Here is a 16,222-nt window from a genome sequence, read left to right as displayed (position 1 = left end):
CAAACTGGGTGACTGTGTTACGTTCCCTCCTTCAGAATTCAAGAGACAGCTGGCCCCTCATGCTTGAGACCCAGTGTCTCCATTCCAGAGCCTCAGGAGTTGTGAACTCAGAATCAGAGAGACTTGGGTCTGTGACACAGCCCTACTCTGAGCTATGTGAGCTTGGAAAAGCCACTCACTCACTCTGATTCTCAGGTCTGTCATGCTTAGTAAAAAAAAAAAAAAAAAAAAAGCATATATATTCACATCCTATCAATAGGGTGCTGTTAAAGTGGTTTGTAAACTGTTAAGAAATGGAGAAATGTGAAGGATAATGAACTTGAAGCAGTTATGGTGATGAATATAACACCAGGGTTACCTCACCAGGAGAGCCTTTCTCCTTCCTTCCCTCTCTCTTTCCTTCCCTCTCTTTCCATGAATTTAGTTGCACAGATATTTACTGAGCATCTACCAAGTCCTGGGCACCCTGCTAGGACCTGGGAACACAGTGGAAACTGTGCAAAACAAGAATCACATCCTCGTGGAATAAATAGGCAGGTTCTCGCAGGGAGGTGTGCTACGTGCCATGACAGAGCAGGAGTGGACGGGGGAGGTGTGGGGAGCATGGAGCAGGGCACCTCACAGAGTCTTAGCTGTTCAGAAGGGACCTCTAAGCAGATATTGGAAGAAAGAAATGCAACCAGCCAGGCAAACAGAGGAATGGGAGAAAGTGAAGATCAAATATTCTTTTTTTTTTTTTTTTTTTAATTTTTTTTTTCAACGTTTATTTATTTTTGGGACAGAGAGAGACAGAGCAGGAACGGGGGAGGGGCAGAGAGAGAGGGAGACACAGAATCAGAAACAGGCTCCAGGCTCCGAGCCATCAGCCCAGAGCCCGACGCGGGGCTCGAACTCACAGACCGCGAGATCGTGACCTGGCTGAAGTCGGACGCTTAACCGACTGCGCCACCCAGGCGCCCCGAAGATCAAATATTCTGGTATGGGCCAAAAAAAAGTTCACGTGAAGAAGGTCCAGAGGCCAGGAGGCACCAGGCACATTTAGGGACATTTCTCACTGTAGTGAGAAATCAAGTACAATTATAGTGTGTGTGTGTGTGTGTGTGTGTGTGTGTGTGTGTGTGTATGCAAGTATGGTAGGGGCTGAGAGATGGGACTGGGACAGGGTACAGGGTTAGATCACTAATGTCCTTATAGACTTGTTAATGGAATTAGACTTTATTCTAAATGCAAGGCGAATGTCTGAAAGGATTTTAGCAGGGGAAAAGGAACGGCCGGACTTATGTTTTATTATTATTATATTTAAAGTTTAAAGTTTATTTATTCTGAGAGAGAGAGCAGGAGAGGGGCAGAGAGAGAGGGAGAGACAGAATCCTAAGCAGTGTCTGCACTGTCAGCACAGAGCCTGGCGTGGGGCTCAAACTCACAAACCATGAGATCATGACCTGGGCAGAAGTCAGAGGCTTAACTGACTGAGCCACCCAGGTGCCCCTAGACTTATGTTTTAGAAAGTTCTTCCTTGCTGCAATGTGGACAATGGGTTGGAGGAAGCCACGTGACAGGCTGGAAGAGGCTGTGTGACCATGGTTCACTGAGTGGTGACAGAAGCAGTGGGGCTGGAGAGAAGCAATGTTGGGGATGGGGTAGTGGAAATATTGCCCTACTTAGCTGTTGACTCTTGATTTCATCCTTGTTCTGGTGGTGACAGGCTGCAGCTCCATGAAGACCAGATTGAATGTAAGTGACAGTCCTGTCCTATCTTCCTATATCCCCTGGAGGGCTCCGACCTTGGGTCTCCCCCAAATTTTAGCCACTGCAGGTCAATCTGGTTCTTCTCACCTCAAAACCTCAATGGCCAAGGGGAAGTTTCTGTCTGATGACAGATCTGACAAGAGAGGATAGAGATCTTGGTCCAGGACCCAGACTGTCATAGACCAGCTGATGGGATAGGGAGGAGGCATGTGCCTCAAGTTGTCCAAGGTTTTGGATTTCAAACCCTACCCCAACCTTGACACCAATAACACCCTTGGGGCTGAACAACAGACAAATGCTGAACGGGAAGGAGGGGGTGAAAAGGTGTGCAAAGGGTGTTTGCTTCTACACAGGGCAGTGAAAAAAGAGAATTGGCTGACAGGAAGTTAGGGTCCCAGGCTTGGGACTGAGTTACAGACCTTGGGGACGTCACTCAGCTTCTTGGACCTTGGTGTCCCCATCTTCATAAAGAAGGAGAATGTGGGAGCTGGCGCTTGTACTGGCTCCCAAGTAATAACATAGAGGAGTATTTCCTAGAGTGATTCCTCGAGCAAAAACCACTCTACACACTATCTCTAAACCCAAGTTTTCTCGTTTTCAATACAAAGTGCTTAAGGATAGCTTCTTGTTTAATCTCATTGGGTTGGTTCTTGGGAGCCACTGTGTGTGAAAGCACCTTGAAAACTCTTAAGTTGTAATAATACTATAGCCTGATATCACTCTTTATGGTGAACAAATGCTGTCATACCCATGATTTCGTTTAATACATTTGTCAGTACATATGTGTATTACTATTGCTATGTGTATCTACTATATAATAACGTGTGATGCTACATATAATATACATCAAATATATTTATAATATATCACTATATATAATAATACTATGTATCTCTGTCTCTATCTCTATCTCTATCTCTATTCTTATCTCTATCTATGCCGGCATGATTTCTAATATGTTCCAATGCATATTCAGTTGGACTCTCAGAGAAAATGACAAAGCTCTGACAGTGGCCTTCCAAGTCCTCCTCCATCAGGGCATGTCACCTGTCACTTCCCTCATACATCTCCTCTCCTCGCTCCCTCTTTTATTCTGTTCCAGCCACACTGGCCTCTTGACCTTCCTCAAATATGCCAGGCTTGCTCTCATCCCATTAGCCTGATGCTTGTCCCTCACCTCCAAGTCTTGGCCCAAATCACCTTCTCAGTGAATCCCTCTCCAGTCCCCCTTATTGCAACCCTCTCCCTGACTCTTTATCCCTGTTCCTCTGCTTTATTTCTCTCCACCACTGACATATTATATTTATCACTTATTTGTTTGTCACCTGTTCTCTCCCTCCCCCGCCCCCTGTAACAGATAAGTGGCATGAGGGCAAGGAGTGCTCATCACTTTTGTTCCCCCATGCCTGTTATAGTGCCTGGTACATAGGAGGGGCTCAGTAAACATTGGTGCTTGCGTGCATGTTCGGTGGAATGAATGGTAGCAGCAAGGATAACACAATGACTTTATTGTGACCAAGTGGTGCTGGGCGCTGGACACACAGCAGTTAACAAGACAAACACTGGGCCAAAGTCTCAGCCATGTGTGCCCCCCATTGGTTCTTGGCAGCTGGCGGTAGAAGCAGAAACTCAGTAGCCCTTAACTTTTTACCTGGGAATGCCGCCTGCCTGCTGCTTTTTTGTTACAGGCAGCTGAGGATGCTCTGAGTACAATCTGGGTGGAAGTCGGGCTCAGGCCCTGGCCAGGGTCAATGAGAGGTGTAGAGGGAGCAGCCTCCCCCAGACCCCAAGGGCAGTGGGAGACAGCGAGATCAGCCTCCTCCTCTTTGGCATTCAGCCCTGCCACCAAGGGCTCCAAATCTCTGGGCAAAGGTCACAGCACCTGATGCCCAGAGGACATGTGACCAGAGTGCTGCTGAGTTGGAACAAGCCACACAATTAGGTCATTGTGTTAAATGCGCAGGTCCCCTTGCCAAGACGCACCCCATTCCATCAATGCCAGGATTTTCTGGGGCCCTGATCTACAGGGACCCTAAACTGGGGAGGGTGTTGTCTCAAAGGTCTTAAGGGGAGGAGGGATCTCTTCTGGGAGACCCATTGTCCCTGGTCTGTTCTGAGAGCCAGGAACAAGTGGGTAAGGGAGAAAGAAGCACTAAGCCCAGCCTGGCTCTGTGCCTCACGAGGAGTGGCAGACCCTGGCAAGATCGTTACTCTTTGACTCTTGGTGCACTTTGGCTTTAACCATTGTCTTCCAGCATTTGCTTTGGGTGGTGAAGACTGCTGATCACTAACTTTGATATTTTAGAAATCCAAAGATTTTCCTTCTGTTATGACTGGGTCCAAGGATTCGCAGGAAGTCCACTCTTGAAAGGAGATCTTCCTTCACAGAACCAGCAGGCCACTAGGCAAGGATTTGGGGCTACTGAACTCTGGGTGAATCTGCCAGACTAAGAGCATTGTGGGGTGGGCCTCTGGAGAACCAGATCAAGCTGTCAGAGAGTACATCCCCCCTTTTCCACTTTTAAGCTGAATGGCCTTGGGCAAACTACCTAACCTCTCTGAGACTTTGTTTCCTCATCTATAAAATGGGGGATGATGATGCTTGTCATATATGATTGTAGATGATCTTAAATGAAATGAGGTCTGTAAAATATTGACCTGCACAACAAGAATGCATTTGTTACTGTCCCTGGAGGAGTGACGGGTCAGAGGAGGCTTTGCACTCTGTAGACGCTCAGGCAAAGCTTACTGGTAGGTTTCACTCCACAGACCATTCAGTGACTTTAAGAGAGTCCCACCCTGCGTGGGTTGTTTACTTTTTTCATCATAGGTGACCCTAAGGAAGCTGGCATGATGCTGTAGCCCTCAGCTGGGTGGACACAGCAACCTTGATTTTAACAGACAGGAGAATAAGGAATTTGCTTCTTACACTGCAAGATTCTTGAGCACCTGGTGTGTAGTGAGTAAAACAGAAGTGAATCTGCACTTGATCTGAGCCAGAAGACTGAGAAGTTATAAGAGGTGAATCTGAGTCAGGGAGCTTGCGGTCAACCAGGACCACCTTGGGTCCTAGTTACTCATGGGTTCAGAGATCCCAGTTCTCAGCACACCTTTCCACAAGAGAGAGGGAGAGGCAGTAAACAGCACTCACCCTTCTCCATGTTACCTTGCAGGAAAGAGATTGGTCTAGAGGCTGGGATCTAGGCACCTGAGATGCCCTTGTCCATAAACCTGGCTCTTGGGGGCTAGTAGATGATTTATGTGTTCTATATTTTATCTCTCCATAGTCATCCTCCAGGGCAACATCCACCCTCCCTGTCCACCCACCCCCCGACATATGAAGGAAGTTCTGGGCAAGGGAAGAGGAGCATTACAATTATTAGAGGTTAATTTTTTTTGGCATATGTGTGTCCATTCTCCCACATCATTTGTTGAATAGAATTTTCCCCCATTGAACTGCTTTTGCACTTTTGTCAAAAATCCACTGGACATATTTGTATGACTGCATTTCTGGACTCCTATGACCCATTAATCTATGTGTCTCTCCATCTGCCAATACTATAGATTATCTTCATTACAGTAGCTTTACAGTAATTCTTAAAATTGAGTGCTGTGAATCCTACAACTTTTTTCTTTATCCACAATTTATTTTGACTATTGAAGTTTTCTTTTCCTTGCCTTTCCATATAAATTCTTTTACTTTTAGTTTTCAAATTCATTTAATGGCAAGTGGTAATTAGCAAATTGGCAACGGTTATCCTGAAGTTACTACACTCGCTGTGTTGTCATTTCTTAGGCTTGATCAGATAACCTAGGATCAGACATGCCCCCTCATAAGATGAGTCAGAGTTGGTTGATCACCAGCACTTATCAAACCAGACCTAGACAAAGGACTAGGTCTGGGGACATGTCTCTGGTCTTAATATAGTGAATGATTAGCCTGGGAGGAGCATTACAATTATTGAGCACCTACTTGGTAAGCATCAACTACGTGGTGGATGCTGTCCAAGGTGCTGTCTGCTGCCATTCCCACCATTCTGGGTGCTCTTATTCCTAAAGAAAAGGGCCCTGAGACCTTGAATTTGGGAGCTGGATAGTCTTGGAGGCTTTGGTCTGCCACTTACTGGAGGACCTTAAGATGTGACTTAGCCTCTTTCGACCTCAGTTGCCTCCCCTGTGAGATGGGGATAATTAGAACGCCTACATTTTGAGTGTTGTTGATGATTAAATGAGATGAGATACGCAAAGCACATGGCATAGGGCTTGCTAAATGCTCTGAAGTTTTTAGGGATGATGATGATGATAAAATAGAGTTGGATCTGAAAACCTTCCCCAGATGTGATCCTTGGTCTTAGTGCTACCTGGAATTTCCAGCTGCACAGCAGAGAGGTCTTGACTCTGGCATTTCTGGGAGTACAACTCTATTTCTCACTTGCCTGGTCACTCGGTGTCATTTATTTCCTCCAGAATATTTCCATTGTGGGGTCTGAGAGTTGGGTCCCAGGGCGCTGGGCCAGCGGTGCAATGTCAGAGCTGTTCCAAAGGACAGAAAGGCCCCTTGCCTCCTCCAGGTGCCCTCCTCTGCATGGGGAGAAGCGGAGGGGGGTGGGGGCGCGATGAGGCTGAGCCCCGCGTGGGCTGGGCTGGCTCTCTCCCAACCCGCCCAGCGGTGGCCGACTTGCTCTAGTTACCTCCTCCCACCGGCTGGGTCTCCAGGTGCCTTCCTTTAATTAAAAGTCTTTAGCCTTCCGCGACACGGGCCCTCATTTGCATGGGATCCCTCCCTTTATGCAGCCTCGGTATCAGAGCGAGCCAGGAGGTTAACGGAGCGTCGTCGCGCCTTGTCCCGGGACAGCCGGCTGAGCCCAGCGCCTAGTCCCCGCCAGGGCCCCCGGGGACTCCGCATGCCGCGGGGCGGGGACCTGCCAGGTTTGCAGCCGCTCTGTCGCCCCGCCTGACTGGCCTGGCTCGAACCTGGCCGGAGCAGAGGCGTCCCGGCTCCGCTCCAGCGCCGGCGTGCCCTAGCCTCCCGCCTCCCCGCGTTTGCAGCCCTAGTGGCCCGCGGTCCTTGAAGCCTGGGCGAGGTCCTCTGCGTCTCTGAAGCCTTCGGAGCTGATCTGGACGCATGGGAATCCAGGAGGAAGGCGGGTGTTTTCCAATCATCTGTGTTTGACGGTCCTTGGACTGAGTTCCAGGGGTTTTGCAGGGCAAGTCATGACTCCCTCCCCAAGGAACCAAGAGCCGATCAGGAGAAACTGGTATTGGAGATTACGCAAAGCACTGTGCTATCAAGGTAGGAAGTGGTTAAAAACTGCAGGAGGGTTTCACCTCAAGGGGCACTGGAGTTCAGAGGAAAGCAGGAAGTGAACTGCCAGTCAAGGCCAGTGCCTCGCTGAGGAGGAGGAGGAGGAGGAGGAGGAGGAGGAGGAGGAGGAGGAGGAGGAGGAGGAGGAGAAGGAGAGATAAGAGGAGATTCTGATGCTTAGAAAAATCAGGCACATTCACCAGGGTCATATAGATGCCCAGTTCAGCTGGCCTCCTAGACCAGTCTTTTCCCACTCAGAAGAAAAGGAAGCATCTACCCTGGAGTGACCAGACTCCTTCTTTCCCAGATGCTCATGCTGTATTATTGGAGAAGATAGACACAGACCTGGGAAACTCTAGGTCAAGGTCTTTGCTTCTGATGCCACATTGGGCTCTAACCTCATGGTTTTAGTTTCCTCAGCAGACCTAAAGATTTCTGTGTAACCTCCCCCAATCTGTTCAGTGTTACTGGAGTCAGTCCCTCCATCACCAGCAGCTCCAATGTCTCAAGGCCAGGGAGACAAGAGTGGTCAACTTTTTTTTTTTTTTTTTTTTTTTTTTTTTTGTGGCAGGCCCAAATTCTTAGAGATAAGGAAGAGGAGATACAGTGAGGGTTGCTTTATCTTTGCTTATTATGTTTTTACTCCTTTTCCCAGATTGATTCTGAAGACCTCCCTTCCCCCAAATCTTATGAACTAGTTTAAATCTTCCTTTCTACAAGTCCCTTTTTCCATTTTCATTTCCTTGGACTAGGAAAGAACACCTTCCTCAAAATGGCCTCCAACAGGTCTCTCCTCTAATTAAGACACTGTGACTATAAAGATATATTAAAACACAAACATTTTTGTTGAGAAGAGTGTGACAATATGCGTCCTAAGGCCCAACAGACAGTAGTAAACACTGGGCCATTCGATTAGCTTGCTGTCACGTAGAAGGCAGAGTATGACCCTCAGAGGATGGATCTCTGGGGACAGGCACAGCTTGAAAGAGGTGCTGGAGGACTGGAGATGAGGAGGGAGGAAGACAAGGGTGTGAGCAGTGAGCCACGTGAGCGGAAGTGTTAAGAGAGGGGGTAATGAGGGCTAGAAAAAAGGCATCCATGCAGGCTCCAAGGCAGGATCCTGAGACTGCCTTGTTCCCTCTGGGTCCTCACTGCCTTGCACAACCTTTGGATGTAGGTTCTCAATAAATATTGAAAGTAGTTGGTATTAAATGACTGTACCAAGTAGAAGTCCTCGAGGGAGAAGATATGGGAGCAGGAGAGGAGCCTGGAAGGCAGGTCTTGTGCAGATGAATTCTATTTTCAGATTGCATCTTCGTGAGAGAGGGAGTAGGGTGGAGGGCACACATGTCAACACGAACTGAAGCCCTCGTTTTCTCCTAGTGCCTCCTTGGCTCATGAAAAGAGAGACATTTCCTAAAAGGTGTAAATAAGTTTAATTGAGTTTACTGGTGAATAGCCAATTAGGCTTGTCCTGGGAGGAGGTTAGGGGGCTGGCTTAGTAGTATGTAGACACCTCACTGATGAGGCGAAAGGAGAGGTCTAGGTAGGTCTAGGGGCTCAAGGAATGTTCATCCCGCGGGAGGGAGGCTTGTCTCCACCTGGTACAGACATAATAGCATCAGTAGTGCCAAAGTTCTTCCTGGATAGTAGAGTCATTGAAACTCTTTCGGTGCAAGTAAAGGCATCCAATGTGGATCAATTAGAGAGAATATTTTCATTGCTAAAGCAAAAAAGTAGAATTTCTTCTCTTCCCCCTCTTGCCCTTCCTTTCCCTGGCCTCCTCCTCTCCCTTCTCCTCCTCTCTTCCCCCCATCCCCACTCCTCCTCCTCCTCCTCCTCCTCCTCCTCCTCCTTCCTTCTAAATTGACTTCTTTGGGTTTTAAACCTGCCTCTAGTCCTAACATGGGCATTTGGTAAATTAACACATGAATTCGTTCTTGGCATTTTATTTTATTTTATTTTATTTCTTTTTAGTTTAGAGAGAGAGAGAGAAATCGAACAAGCAGAGGCTGGGACAGGGGGAGAGAGAGAGAGAGAATCTTGTGCAGACTCTGCACTGAGTGATGCGGGGCTCGATCCCACGACCCTGGGATCATGACCTGAGCAGAAATCAATAGTTGGACATGCAACTGACTGAGACACCCAGGTGCCCCCATTCTTGGCATTATAGATGCAACTGTGGGATCTCCAGAGGGGATCCTTCCAGCAGCTAGTCTGGAGACATCTGGGATGCTTCTCTGATTCCAGTAGATGCTTTATTCTGTTTTGGTTGGACATTCAGCTGGAACAAGGGGTCATCCTCGAGAAAAGTCACATGGCCTCTCCAATAGACAAGTCAGGAAAAGTGGTGGAGGTGGGGGGCAGTGGTTGAAGTTGGTGAGACTCACTTTTCAGAGTCAAAGAGAGAGAGAGAAGGCCCATCAGGCAGTCTTGGTCCTTGTGTTTCATATCTGTGTGTGCATGTATAAGGGTGTTCCTTCCAATCACCATCTTGGAGGTCTTCAAAGAATTAGAGGTTAGGACCAGCACTGGCCAAAGTTCATAAGTTTTGTTTGTTTCTCTCCTAGTTCTTATTTCCTTTTGCAGGAAAGGGAGCAACGAGGGGGTGGGGTGGGGATGCAGAGTGGGGCTGGGGGAGAGAAGGGGCAGCAAACATGATGAGTCCCTGAGGACTAAGGCAAAGGAAGAAACAAGTCCACGAGAAGCTGATCTGGGTCTGTGAAGAAAGTCTGAGCACTTAAAATGTCCTTCTGGGATTCCCAGACAGTGTTCTTGGTGGTTTCTTTCCATTGGCTAGACTGCCTGTAAATCGGGTAGGTGCCACCAGGTGGAGAAGTGTCTGGATTACAGCCTCATGACTCACATTATTTCCCATGAGTGTGGGAAACTGAGAAGATACAGGGTTTTAATCATCATGCTTAAAACTGTTCCTAAACACACACACACACACACACACACACACACACACACACAATACCAATTATTGAGAAAGGACTCCTCCACTAGTAAGTATTATAAATTCATGGAAGTTATTTATCACTAATCCTCTCCAGAACTTTGTTGCTTTTTCTTGCAGTGATTTCTAAGTCCAGCCCTGAAATTCTAGGAGTCCATAACATAACATTTACAACAAGACTTATTGTACTTCATTTTTCCTAGCTCTTTACAGCTTTGGGGTCTCAACTGCATTCCCCATCTGTTCCTTTCTTACGGTTTACTTGAGCTCTGTCTCTTTTAACATCAATAACCATTCCCCGTCAACTTCCTCAACTTCTTTCCTCTCTGTTTAAAAGACGTCTCTATCTCTCCACTCATCCATTCTCCCCTCTTCTCTGGTGTGCTAGACACAAACGGCATGTACTTTCTTGGATTCCTGCAACTACCTTCTTTCTCTCTCTTGTTTGGAGCCCATCGCATCTTCTACTCCAAGACTTGATCACTCTGTGAGATTTGGCACTTGGGTGGACAAAGACTGAATGAGGCAATCTGGAAGTTCAGGGGCATGGGCTCACTGTTGGGTAAATCTTGACTGGTAGGAAATGAGACAGTAGAGGAGGATGGTCACATAAATTCCCCATCTCCTTTCAGTGAGTACCTCACCTAAGGTATGGTTTTCTTCTTGCAGAGAAGAGAGAGAACATGTCTTGTGAATGAGCTGCTGTGTGTCTTCCCAGCTTGTTGTGAAGTTTCCAGCAGCACAGTAATGCATTTCAGCACCGTGCTTTGCACCTTCTCCTGCCTTGCTTCCATTTTTTCCCTAACCTTCACTGTCCTGAGGGCTTGCACCTTTCCCCCAGGCAAAGTGTCAGCACTTCAATCCTTGCCTCAGGCTCTGCTTTCCATAGGCTAAAGGCTGAGATACTTGGCCTCAGAAGACAGTGTCCCCTTCCTTTTAAGGACAATTTTCTCACTTGGGTTCTCATTTCAATCTCTTTCTGCCTCCTCTGTGCTTCATTAACCTTTCTTCAGTTTCTTTTTTGTGATATAATCAACATATAAATTTTTCCATTGTTTTCAGTTTTTAACTCCTCCCTCTTTCTGGATTCCTTTCTCTCTTTTTAAAAAAATTTTTAATGTTCATTTCTTTATTGAGAGAAAGAGAGAGAGAGAGAGAGAGAGAGAGAGAGAGAGAGAGAGAGAATCGCAAGCAGGCTCCGCATGCTGTCAGCATATAGTCCAATGTGGGACTCAAACTCACGAAAGGGGAGATCATGACCTGAGCCAAAACGAAGAGTCAGACACTTAACTGACTGAGCCACCTTATGGGCACCCCAGGTGCACCTAGGGATTCCTTTCTCATAATCTATGGACATATGCAAGTATTTCCATGAAAAATAAACATTCCCTTTACTAAAAGTGTTTAATTTCATCTCTTCACAAACAGATTTCTTATAAAGTTATACTTACTGCCTTTATTAGTTTTCCAGGGCTGCCATAACAATGTAGCACAAATTGGGTGGCTTAAGGCAACAGAAATTCACTTTCCAATGGTCCCGGAGGCTAGAAGCCTGAAAGCAAAGTGTTGGCAGGGCTATGCTTCCTCTGAAGGAACATCTTCCTTTGCCTCTTTCAGCTTCTGGTTGCTCCGGGCGATCCTTGGCTTATAGCAGGGTAACTCCAATGTCTACCTTTATCTTCGCAGGGCTGTCTTCCCTCTGTGTGTCTGTGTCTTCACAGGGCATTCTCCTCTCTCTTATGAGAACATCAATCACACTGGATTAAAGGCCCATCCTCATGACCTCGACTTAATTACATCTGCAAATACCCTATTTCCAAATAAGGTGCCAGGGATTAGGACTTCAATATCTCTTTTAGGGGGACACAATTTAGCCCATAACACTGCCTAAAGGTTGTTACTGCCAACACAGTCCTTGGCTTCTTGTAACTAGGTTTCTTTCCATACCTTGCTACTCACATGGTTCCCATAAAGGTCACCAATGCCAAATTCAGTGGCTTTTCTCAGTCCCTCTCCTTGTGACCGCCCTGCAGTATTTGTCACGGTTACCTTTTTCCCTCCTTCCTGAAGCCCTCTGCCCACCTGATATCCAGGTCATTGTGCCCATCTATGGCCCGTTCTGTCTTCCATACTGTTCCACATGTGCCTTTTATGACTTTTCCTTCTTGCCCCATCTCCAATTCAAGATGTGTTTTAACGTTGGGGCCTTGGTCGTATTCTTCTCTTTCAACACACTCTCTCCTCTGGCCTACTCCCAACCTTCACGCTTCAGTGGTCTCTTCTAAGTAGATAACAAATATATCTCTCTGGTCCGACTGTCTCCCAAGCTCAGGGCGAGCATTACCGCTTGGAAATCACTGAAGGGCCTCAAAGGTAATATATCCCAAGCACAACAGATTATCTTTACACACACATACACACACACACACAGGCACACACACACACACACACACACACACACCCTGATCAAAGAAACAACTTGTTTCCCTTCTTGGCTTTCCTATCGCTAGTAACAACCACAACACCCTCCCATTCTTTGTTTTCCCGGCATCCATGTCTGTCTTTGTGAAATTGTTCTGAGACCAGACCAGCGAGATGTGCCTTATTGCCATTATTGTGAACCCAGCTTTAGACACTGGCTGTTGAGGCCTGGGGAAGTCTGGTCTACACCTGATTCTGTGGGCTAAGACTCTCACGGCAATACTAGCAAAAGGATATGTAGCAGCCCATTTGGGAATAAGGTAACCCTGGGCCTGGCTTCAAACCCGATGAGGCCAGGGGCACCCTCTCACTCACATGCTGTTGGTTTGGGGACATATGACTTCCACGTTAATTTTACATTTTTTTCAGAGCCTCTGGTGGAGAATCTCACACGTAGCTAGCTTCCCATAAATGTGGTTGAATGATGGAATTTGCCTGGGTGCTTATCTCAGCCATAAAACCCAATACACTTGCACTCAAGGATCTGTAAATAAGCAGTGGATACTGCTTCTCTGTAACTCAACTCCCCAGAACCTTCCTTCCCAGCACAGCCAGAGAGCATAATAATGACCATGTTTAAGATTCAGGGCTGGAGTGGACTGTAGAGATGAACCTGCTCCAATGCCTTCATTCCACTGACACTCTGAGACACCGAGGAACTTCCCCAGGGCCCTGTGTGGTCCCCTTCCATGCTACCTGCATTATTTGCTTTCTCCATAGAATGGACAGCATCAGGCAGAGGGGTCCTTCTACCCCCTCACCTGCCTGCGGTGTTGTTGGTGGGGGTGCGGTCCCATTGCACATTTTCATCCTGTGGGTGACATCCACCCACAGCCCCGTGGGAAGTCTGCTTGGCAGCAAAGCATCTTGGGATAACTTAGAGATATTGTCCTGCGGTGGATCCTTGGGGGTTCGGAAGTCTCAGCAGAGGGAGCAGGGAAGAGAAGGACGGTTCAGAGTCTGTCATGTATCAGGGAACATAAAGGGTACCTCTGTGTTCATATGTAGCCCAAGTGTATGTTCTGGTCTCAAAAACTCTCTTGGGACCTTATAGCCTCTTTTAATAAAGGAGGCCTTGCTGGACAGCTGAAGACTGGGATCAGTCGCATATTTAACACCTCTTCACGGGGGGCCTGATACTGTGCCTTGTCTGGATGCGGCAGTTTATACACAGCAGGACAGACTGGGGAATGCAGGTTTATTTTATCTTACATTTAACTTAACTTATTGTATTCGTAAGTGTGTTGGGGTGGGATGAGCGTGTGACGGGTGCCCAGACACGGCCTGAGGTCCAGGCTGGGTACAGGGAGCTGGCTGCTCCGGGAGGTGTTGCACAGTCAGGGAAGGTCTTTGGAATCTGGGCCGTTTGTTCACAGCGCCCATGAAGAGGCTCCAGGCTCCAGGCCCCAGGTGGGGTCCGGGCAAGTGGGAAGCAGGCTGCAGGTGTCACAGAGGGCTGGGGACCCCCATCTCCCTAACACTCAGGTGTCCCCTGTTACATGAAGTCGTCTTGGCCTCGGTGTCCTGTTCTTTGACACTTTGAGCCTATGGGCTCATTGGGCAATTGTCACGTGGCTCCGGGTTCAGAGGGACCTGAAGCATACAGCTGGAAGAAATAGAAGGTCAATGAGGAGTCACCCACACAAGGTCCCGGTAGGATTGTGGTTGCGGCAGAGCCAGGATGGGCACCAGGCTCCCCGAGCCCAGCTCCTCCCCAGGGCTGCCTTGTCACCCCCCCTTAGCCTGCTGGCTGTCTCCGCACCTTGGAGAGCAGTGCCCCGCGGTGGCTTGGGCTCTCCATTTCCTCCAGCTCTGGGCTGAAGATGCAGTGAGCAGTGAGCCTGCTCCATGCCAGGCCCTTGCTGGGCACTGACTCATCTGTCCTCTCAATCACCCTAGGAGATGAGCACTGGTTGCTTCTTCTTCTTAAAATCTTTTTAAATGTTTATTTATTTTTGAGAGAGAGACAGAGAGACAGAGAAAGAGAGAGAGCCATCCAAAGCAGGCTCCACGCTCTGAGCAGTCATCACAGAGCCGGATGTGGGGCTCGAATTCACCAGCTGCGAGGTCATGACCTGAACTTTGAGGTCATGACCTGAGCTGAAGTCAAATGCTCAATGGACTGAGCCACCCAGGCGCCCCGAGAGGCACTGGTTTCTTAATGTTGCAGTTAAGGAGCCTTAACTCAGAGGGTCGGAGAGTGTCAAGGCACCCAGATACTTGCTGGCTTCTGGAGGAGCCCAAGGAGGGCCGCCCCAGGCACTGCACGCCCGCCCCTGCCCTCCGCAGCCCACCTCGGGCTGAGCTCTCTGTGCCAGGCCCTCCACCCCGACCAGCTCACCTGGGCAGGCGAGTGGAGATTGCACGGCTGGCGAGTGATACATGGCAAGCGTCGCCTCCTGCCTGACAGGCAGAAGATAAACAGCTCCCCGTTAAATCTCACTTAATGCTGATATTTATAAATTTATTCAGCTTGTGTTTACTGAATCGAGAGAATGCCTAATAACATAGCGTGCTTCATCTCACATGTTTCTACTAATGAGAATGCAAGTATTGCTTAATTTTTTTTTTTTTAACATTTCACTTGCTTTCCACTCTCACCGCCCCCCCCCCCACCTCTACCTCCTCCTGTTGTTGTTGGTTCAGATTTTAAGCTGTGGCTAAACTCTGGAAACTTTGGGTTTCTTGGATGTCAGCGAGGAGAGGAGCAAAGTGGGCGTGGGTCTGTGGTTGCAGGGAGCCCCGTTCCCCCAGGGCAGTTCACCCCATAACGTCCATGCTCAAGGAGTCGGGGTGCTGAATGCCGGGGCACGCTGAGGGGAGACAGAAGCCTGCTGCACTTTGGGGGGCTGCGGGCTCTGAGTCAGAGTTGGCAGTGAAGCTTCAGGACGGGGAATTTAGGGCAGAGAGCAGGGGACAGCGCCCTAAGCTTTAGAGAGACAAGGAGGATGGCTAGAATGAGCAGAAGAGTAGAGGCAACACCTGCGGGGCTGTGGTGCAGCTGTGTGTGAATGTGTGTGTATGAGCATGTGTGTGAGTGTGTGTATGTGTAAAAGGTGTGAGTGTGTGTGAATGTGTGTGTATATGCATGAACCTGTGTGAGTAAGAGAGAGGGAGAGGGAGAGACTCGGCTTTTACCTTGGTTTGAGCTGCTCACCATGGGTGTGTTAAGGTGAATGCCTTCCCCTGACTGTTGATGGCCCTGAGGGGGACGGTGCTGGCTGCTGCAGGGTGGTTATGGGGCATGCCAGGCCAACAGGCTGCACCGGGCCAGGGAGTGTGCCAGGAGCAGGGCAGGAGAGGTGACAGAGATCAGCAGAGCTCAGGAGGACGCTCACAAATGCATTCTGGCAGAGGGCCGAGGGTAGGGAGAGCTGTGCTGTGCTGTGCTTCCTTGGCGGGGAGAGAAAGGAGTGGGGTGGCAAGCCGCCAGGCCTGGGTGGCCTAGTCGACAGGGAGTCAAGAGGAGGGAGGACACCATGGAAAAGTCTGGAATCAGGGTGGGGTTGCAGAGAGCTGGAGCCCGGGAGGAGGAAGGCAGAGGCATGCTGCCCAGGGGACAGGACTGGGAGGGGCTGGGGCAGGTGCACAGGGACAGGGGGAGGGACAGGAGTCTGCTCCAGGGGGACAGAAACAGGATCTGCGATGAGGAAGTGGGAGAGGAGATGGGTACAGGCCTGCCCGGGACCCCGTCCCCCCGCCAGTCCCGAGCGGTGGCTGCTGTTCAT

At 48.8% G+C, this 16,222-nt stretch overlaps 1 pseudogene; it reads right to left on the bottom strand.

Annotated features, from left to right (window-relative positions):
- Window positions 1-5,601: 5,601 nt before the first annotated feature.
- On the bottom strand, window positions 5,602-5,707 carry LOC115511352 (annotated as a pseudogene).
- Between the last annotated feature and the right edge of the window lie 10,515 nt (window positions 5,708-16,222).

The sequence above is a fragment of the Lynx canadensis genome, chromosome A3 (genome assembly GCF_007474595.2).
Source record: "Lynx canadensis isolate LIC74 chromosome A3, mLynCan4.pri.v2, whole genome shotgun sequence".
Classification (NCBI taxonomy): Eukaryota; Metazoa; Chordata; class Mammalia; order Carnivora; family Felidae; genus Lynx; species Lynx canadensis.
This window is presented reverse-complemented; position numbering and strand designations above follow the sequence as displayed.